The sequence below is a fragment of the Sus scrofa genome, unplaced genomic scaffold (assembly GCF_000003025.6).
Source record: "Sus scrofa isolate TJ Tabasco breed Duroc unplaced genomic scaffold, Sscrofa11.1 Contig1914, whole genome shotgun sequence".
Taxonomy (NCBI): domain Eukaryota; kingdom Metazoa; phylum Chordata; class Mammalia; order Artiodactyla; family Suidae; genus Sus; species Sus scrofa.
Window position 1 is genome coordinate 483,856 of NW_018084979.1, and position 7,963 is coordinate 491,818.

The following is a 7,963-nucleotide window of genomic DNA, read 5'->3' on the forward strand; positions in this document are numbered from 1 at the left end:
TTCCAGGAAAATTGCAAAACGTTTGAAAGACGAATGGTTGATTCCTCATAATCCTTCCCCACCGTCCTGAAAAGAGGTCTGGGGAGAAGGTACCATGGGGGGCAGGGGAGGGGTGTTCCTCCCATACCCCAGGCAGCCTTGGAGGTGGCAGGGAAGGCCACAGGGGTCCCAGTGGCTGAGGGAGGAGGTGGCTGGCAGCAGGAGGTCGGGTACTTGCCAGGGAAGGTTGGAGACCCCTCAGCAGCTGGTGCCCAGCACCTGTTCTGTCTTCTTCTGTCGCGGCTCCAAATCACCCTGCAGCCACAGCCCAGCCTCAAAGGGCAGGAGCGGGGCCAACCCCTGCCCTTGCAGCTCCCAAGGATGGCTCCCATCCAGGGTTCTCCCCTGTGTCACCTCCCTCCCAGAGTGTAGGGGGCCCTGTGACTCCCTTCTCAAAGGTGATGAAATGTTCCCACAGCTGGACGATGAAAGGCTGGCCCTTCGTGTCTGGGACTCCAGCTCGCGGGCTGTGATAAAGCAAGCTGCCATGTTGGAGGGGCCGTGTGCCCAGGAATCCAGGGCAGCCTCCGCCCTGAGCTGGCAAGGGGCCCCGCCAACCGCCACGGCAGGACCTGGGAGCCGATCCTTCTCCAGCTGGACCTGGAGACCCATGCAGCCCAGGCGACAACTTGATCACAGCAGCGCGGGGGGAGACCCTCCTCAGGGGACCCAGCTAAGTGATGCCCAAACAGAGAGCAAAAACACTGCCATCTTAAGTTTGGGGTGCTTTGTCATGCAGTAATAGGTGACTAGCACAGGAAGCCTCGGATAAGGCAGAATCAAATGCTAGCTTTACAAACTGCAGGCTGTGACCTTGGAATGGCTGAGCACTGTCCCCCGGTGCAAACCGGAGGCAGCAGTGTCCCACAGAGCAGCAGCGGGGTAGCCCAAGCACCTAGCTGAGCGCGGGGCACGAAAGGGAGAGAGGGGCGGCATGCACGTACTCTTCCAGGAAGCCCTCCTGGATTGCCCAGGCAGCTCTGACTTCTCCACTTGGATGCTCTTCTTTCTGCTGAGCTTCCGGTCCTTAGAATCCAGGTCCAAGTTCCCAACACCCCCAGCCTGCCCCAGAGCTGACATGTTTCCTCTCAGCCCAGCAAGAACGCGGTCTGAGGGCCCCACAGCAGGTGTCCAGCCAGAGCTGCCTCAGAAGAAAAGGAAAAGGCCCACTAGCCATCCCTGTCCGTGAGACCGGACCTAGAGCCGGGCAGGTAAGAGGCATCCCTCTGCTCTGTCACTCCTCCACCCCCAAGCCCCGCCTCCAGGCCACTGTCGGGGTGCGGGACCCCAGGGCACTGAAGGTGAAGGTGGAAGGAGGTGACACCCAAGTGGCAGGGGGCCCAGACCAGGCCAGCTGCATACACCAGGTGCCAACAAGGGGCTCCACAGAGCTTCAGGATGGGGCTAGAGGACAGGGGAGCAGGACGTCACTGCCCAACAAATCGCTCTGCCCTGAAGTGCTCACCCAGGAGGCAGAGATGCAGCTGCTTGGAGGGCAGGCCATTGTTCTGAGCCACTGGTCAGCTGGACCACTGACTCTCAGATGCGTTGTCACACGCTACCCCTTCACAAAGCCTCCGTTTCCCCAGCCAGGGAGTTCAGGATTTCTCTGAGGAAGGCGACGAGTGATTTTAAAGTGTATCCAAGGGGGAAATTTGTCTATTTCAATAGTTATTTATGTATGTCCATATGTATTAAGGAAAAATATATATATAACTAGCAGCACATCAGAGCCAAAATTTCAGATTCTATTACTTAGGTTATAAGGGTTTAAGTTTGAAAGGTGAGTTGAGGAATTCCTACTGTGAGTGGCTCAGTGGGTTAAGAACCTGCCACAGTCTCCAGGAGGACGTGCGTTTGATTCCTGGCCTCACTCATTGGGTTAAGGATCCAGCATTGCCACAGGCTTCAGCACAGTTCGCAGATGTGACTTGGATCCAGGGTTGCCTTGGCTGTGGCGTAGACCTCGGGTGCAACTCTGACCCCCTAGCCCGGGAACTTCCATAATGTCACAGGTGTGGCCATAAAAAAAAGAAAAGAAAAAATTTTTCATAAAAATACAAAATAAAAGGCAAGTTGATTTAAATAAAAACATTCAGTAAATGATAAAACTGATGACACAGGGATGTGACATAAATCCCATTGTGAGACCCTAGATGCTTCTTGACCGAGGAACAAACTCCTGTGTCTAAGCCACTGTTATTCTGGGTCTTGTCATGGCACCCAAACCCGTATCCTCACTCATCCAAAGCAGCCGTGCAGCTCAGGAAAATGTTCAAGGCAGGAAAGCAGCAGATGCAAACGTCCTGGGGCAGAAACAAGACTGAGTCCTATCTCAGGGCTTCAGGGCTTTGCAGGGTTAAGAACCTGACTCAACGTAGTCTCCGTTCTGACAGCAGAAATGCTGTCCAGAGGTACAGGGAATAGAACATCTCAGAGCAGGGCTGAGCAGGCCGGCACGGAGGATCCAGAGGCCACCAGCCTGGCTGCCCCCCTTCCTCTGACGGCCCCCTGTGGCAGCTACTCATTCTGGGAAGCTGTCTGTGTCTATAGAGGCAGGGGACCCCCCTCCCAAGGGCAAAGGCAGTGACATGTGTGTGTCCCAGCCTACAGCCCCCACCTGGTAGGAAAGAGGTCTCAGTGGCTGTCAGTCCATAAATAAAAGAGAGGCTCTGGGGACCTGCGACCTGTGTATCTGGACACCCAGCGGGCAGAAGGGCAGCCAGGTTCAAAGGGCACCAGAGGGCAGAGCCAGGAGTAGGACGGCCATCCTTAGGGGTGGGGGAGGAGGGGCTGCCGTGGGGCAGGACTGGGAGGCTGAGGGTAGCGCGTGCCAGCTCCAAGGGGCCGGGGGGAGGAAGGGAGGGCGGGGGCAAAGGTGCTGCATTATCTCCCCAGCAGAAGGAGGTAATGGCCCCTGACTGAGGCCCCCCGGGAGATCTCACCCTCTGTCTCAGCTGCCAGGGCCTCTGGGGCCACAGGCTGGTTCAGCTCAGGGCAAACCCCACAGCTGGGAAAGATCGGGCACTGCCCCCTCAGCTGGCAAGCCCAGGCCCCACTCTCCTCAGGGGACCCGATGGCCCCACCCGGCCTGGCCTGGCCACACTTTCTGCTGTTGACCCCAAGGAAACTGCCCTTCCTCGGCTGCAGGATGCCACCCGGGCATCCGGGTCTTGATAACGTCCAGCAGGCCCCTGAGTGGGGTCTCAGTGCTGGCTGTGCCATCGCATCCCCAGACCCTAGCCCACGCCATCCTGACGCCCCTGGACCCTCACGAGGTTCTCTGGGCCACATGAGGCTGGACCCTGCTCCCAGATGCTCACGGTTCTAGGGACCAAGCCTCGTGCTTTAAACCATGGTGGCTCCAGGTGTGAGGGCCAATGGGTACAGAGGACAGAGCCCGAGGCGGTCCTTGAAGGCGGAGCACTGGCTTTCCTGGAGGAGAAATGGGTGTTGCTGGGGGGCCCTGGGTTTCTGCGGTGACGACCACTCCCCACGCCCACCCCCACCCTAGAAGGACATGCCCTGGCCTCACGGGACCCCATGGCCTCCACAGCCTCCCAAAGGGATTGATTCTGGAGCCCCATCTGACCGCGGCCCCATCTGACCGTGGCCTTCTGTTTAGCGCCTTCAGTGGCTCCCCACCACCCCCCAGAAGGGGCTGGACCCAGCTGTCGGCTTCATCCAGATGCTGGGAGCCTGGGACCATGCTCCCTTCCGTGGCACAGGGGGCTCCCAAGAAGAGATCAAGCTGGGGGACTCGAGACGGGAGGAGCCTGGACGGCCGGGCTGGGCCCAATGTCCTGGCCCGTGTCATGGCCAAGGTCCTTTGATGAGGGAGAAAAGGCAGGAGAGTCAGAGCGGTGTGGAGCTGAAAGGAGGCCGTGAGTCAGAGAACGCTGGGGCCTCCAGAGGCTGGAAAGGGTGAGGAAACAGGTTCTCCCCAGGAGCTTCCAGAAGGCATCAGCCCACTCAGCCCACCTTGGACTTCTGACCCCCACCACTGTCAGGTAACGTATGTTGTTTATACTGTTACATTTGTGGCAACTTGCTGTGACAGCAGCAATAGGAAATCATGCAACCTCAGCCCCTTCCGGGGTCCCCAAGGCCCACTCCCCTCCCCCACTGCCCTGAGCACCCCTGCTCCTTCAGCCTTCATCACGCCATCCCTCCGCTTGACGTAACCCTCCTTGGCCAGAGCCTGGCAGCAAGTCCTCCCACACGCAGCCCGCATCCCAGTGCCCTGTCCTCAGCGGAGCCTTCTAGAGCCGCAGGATCCTCTACCTTGGACAAACGAGGAATTTGCTGGAAGTTAATGGTTTGGGGTTTTGTGCATGTATGTGTGTCTTTTTTTTTTTTTTTTTTTTTTTTGTCTTTTTGCCATTTGTGCCGTTCCTACGGCATATGTAGGTTCCCAGGCTAGGGGTCTAATCAGAGCTGTAGCCGCTGGCCTACAGCAGAGCCACAGCAATGCAGGATCCAAGCCACATCTGTGACGTACACCACAGCTCACGGCAACGCCAGATCCCCAACCCACTGAGCAAGGCCAGGGATCAAACCCGCAACCTCATGGTTCCCAGTCAGATTCCTTACCACTGAGCCACGACAGGAACTCCTGTGTGTGTGTCTTTTTAGGGCCGCACCCGGTGCACATGGAAGTTCCCAGGCTAGGGGCTGAATCAGAGCTATAGCTGCCAGCCTACACCACAGCCACAGCAACACCAGACCCGAGCCATGTCTGTGACCTACACCACAGCTCATGGCAACGCCAGATCCTTAACCCACTGAGCGAGGCCAGGGATCGAACCTGCTTCCTCATGGATACTAGTTGCATTCGTTTCCACTGAGCCATGACAGGAACTGCTGCTGGAAGCCAATGGAATCATCCATGGCATCCAGAGCTTAGAAGGTAGGGGCCTGGGTTTTCTAAAAAGCCTGAGCCTCAGGAATAAAAGGACTATCCCAGAGGGTCCCACCAGCAGGTGGCTTGACAGTGACAATCCCCTGGCCTTGGGTCCCCAGCTCGAGAACCAAGTTCTGGCTTCCAGTGAGCTGTATGCCCACTCAGGGTCAAAATGGGGGCACCCTGGAGTTCCCATCGTGGCGCAGTGGTTAACGAATCCGACTAGGAACCATGAGGTTGCGGGTTCGGTCCCTGCCCTTGCTCAGTGGGTTAAGGATCCGGCGTTGCCGTGAGCTGTGGTGTAGGTTGCAGACGCGGCTCGGATCCCGAGTTGCTGTGGCTCTGGCATAGGCTGGCAGCTACAGCTCCGATTAGACCCCTAGCCTGGGAACCTCCATATGCCGCGGGAGCGGCCCAAGAAATAGCAAAAAGACAAGAAAAAGGGGGGGGGGGCACCCTAACTAAAGACCCTGATCTGAGGCCACAGAAAGCCCTGGAATTGCAGGATGGAGACTCATAAGTGTCCCTGTCCCTCCTGCTCCTCCTCGCAGGACTCAGTCACCCCATCAGAGTGTGCCTCACACCGGCACCCGCTGGCTCCTAACCGGCCATGAGCCCTCGGCGGCAGGGGTCTGCAAGCTCTTTCTCCACCCTGGATCCCTCTGTGAGCAGTCTGCCTGCACCTCCTGAGCAGGCCTGCCTTGGACGCTTCCAGAAGCAGGTGCCAGAGGGGGAGGCCCAGCAGGACCCTCTGCCTAAGGTTGCGAGAGCTCAGAGGCTGAGGGGTCTCGGGAAGAGCACCCAGCCCTGGGAGGTGGATGGAGGCCTGGACGCCCCAAGGGTCCCCACCCCAGACCCACTAACAGCCTTAAGACCTGTCCCTCCCCTGCGTCTCAGCCCCACCTCCGTCCCGTGGAAAGGGCCACTCTGACCCCCGCGAGGATGGTGATTCTGAAATAAGAGAGAAAAGAGAAGCAAAGAACAAGTGTGAGGAGGAGGTGGAGAAATAGGGGCCACCCCTGTGCACGGTGGGCACCCGTGTCCGTTGCAGCAGCCGTGGGGCGAGTGCGGAAGGGCTTCGAAAAGGAAGCCCAGCATGATCACGTGATGCTGTGATTCCACCGAAGAACTGAGATGCCAAAGAGACATTTGCGCATCCGTGTTCACAGCAGCGTGATTTGCCACGGCCAAAAGGGGGAACGTGACCCCGTCCCCATCAATGAGTGATGGGAACACAACAGGTGCTTTTTACCACCATGGACCGTTCTTCTGCCTCAGGAAGGAAGGAGATGCTGAAACAGGACCACATGGATGAAGCTGGAGGACAGCATGCTGAGCGAAATAAGCCAGCACAAAAGGACAAATTCATAGGACCCGCTCCTGCGAGGCTCCTTGAGACAGAAGGTAGCAGGGGGTTGCCTGGGGCGGGGGAGGGGGATCTCGCGTTCAACGGGACAGTTTCCGTTTTACAGGTTCTGGGGATGGGCAGTGGCGAGGCTGGCACAGCCACGCGGGTGTTTTCAGTGCCCCTGACCGTACTGCAGGGTCCGATGGATTTTACCACGATGAAGAATGTTTAACGGGGGAGGCTTGGAACGGCGCCATCTCGACCCACCACTTTCCAGCCCCGAAAGCCTTGCTCTCTGGCTGCAGCCGAAAGGGACACCTCGACTCTACAGCAGGAAAAAGCACGCCCAGTTTCACGTGTCGGGTGGGTCCCCAGGCCCCCTTTCTCAGTCCCCCATCCTCAGCAGCCACGGGGGACCTGTGGGGAGCCTGAAACTCCCAGCCGGGTGTCTCTCTGATCACTTCCAGGCGGCTGGGCCTTGGAGTCCAGGGTTCCAAAGACAGAAACGGGCCGAGGGAAGGCTTTTCCTGACTTCACTGGTCAGAACATCAGGGGCCCAGATGTCACCTGGACGATGCTGAGTGGTGAGGGGTGGCCTGCTGGGCACTGGGCAGCCAGGAGGGGTGGGCAGGGGCCTCCAAGGAGCCTCCAGGGAAGGGTCGAGACGGGACTGCTTCCCATGGGGCAGCCTTGGGGCCTGTAACGCTGCAATATTAAAAAGAGCTTCTGGAAAAAGGAAACTCCCCCTCTCCCCTCTGCAGCCATTTCCAGAGATTCCGAGATCATTAATTTAAGGGAAACCATTCATTGCTACAAGCTGGATGTTTTCATGTGGGCTCATTAAATCCGCCGGCCCTCCCAGGGAAAGGCGGGGTGCAGGGGACAGGAGGGCGGTCTCTCTGAATAGGAGGGGGAGGGGCGGGCAAGATGAGGGGTGACCCTTCTGTCCTCATGGAAGCCGGTTCAGCCCAGGCGGGGATCCAACACGAACAAGGACCTTTGAAACCCGGCCCTTCGTGTGCATCGCCTCATCTCGGCCACACGTCATGGAAGAGGCATCTGAGCCACTGGGCCAGTAGGCAGCTTGTCCAAGGAGCCACAGTTACAATGAGGCAGAGCCAGTACGCAAACCCATGGACACACACGTCCGTGACCTCAGATGCTCTGAAAAGTAGCCTCCAAGCTGCAGCTCCCTGAACTCGACTTGGTAATCACTTAGTCAGTCTGCAAACCATTGATGGACTTCTCTATCTGGATCTGTACTAATTAGATGACACTTTGGCTACTGTAACAAATGCCAAAATAACACCAGATTAAAGATAGCAGGTTGCCCTGCATTGCTGTGAGCTGTGATACAGGTCGCAGGCGCAGCTCAGATCCTGCGTTGCTGTGGCTGTGGTGTAGGCTGGCGGCTGCATCTCTGATTCAATCCTTAGCCTGGGAGCTTCCACATGCTGTGGGTGCGGCCCTAAAACAAAAACAAAAACAAAAAAAAAAGGGCATTCCCATCAAGGCGCAGCAGAAACGCATCTGAATAGCATCCATGAGGACACAGGTTCGATCCCTGGCCAGGTCGCAAATGTGGCTCGGATCTGGCGTTGCTGTGGCTGTGGTATAGGCCAGAAGCTGAAGCTCGGATTGGACCCCTAGCCTGGGAACCTCCATATGCCGCA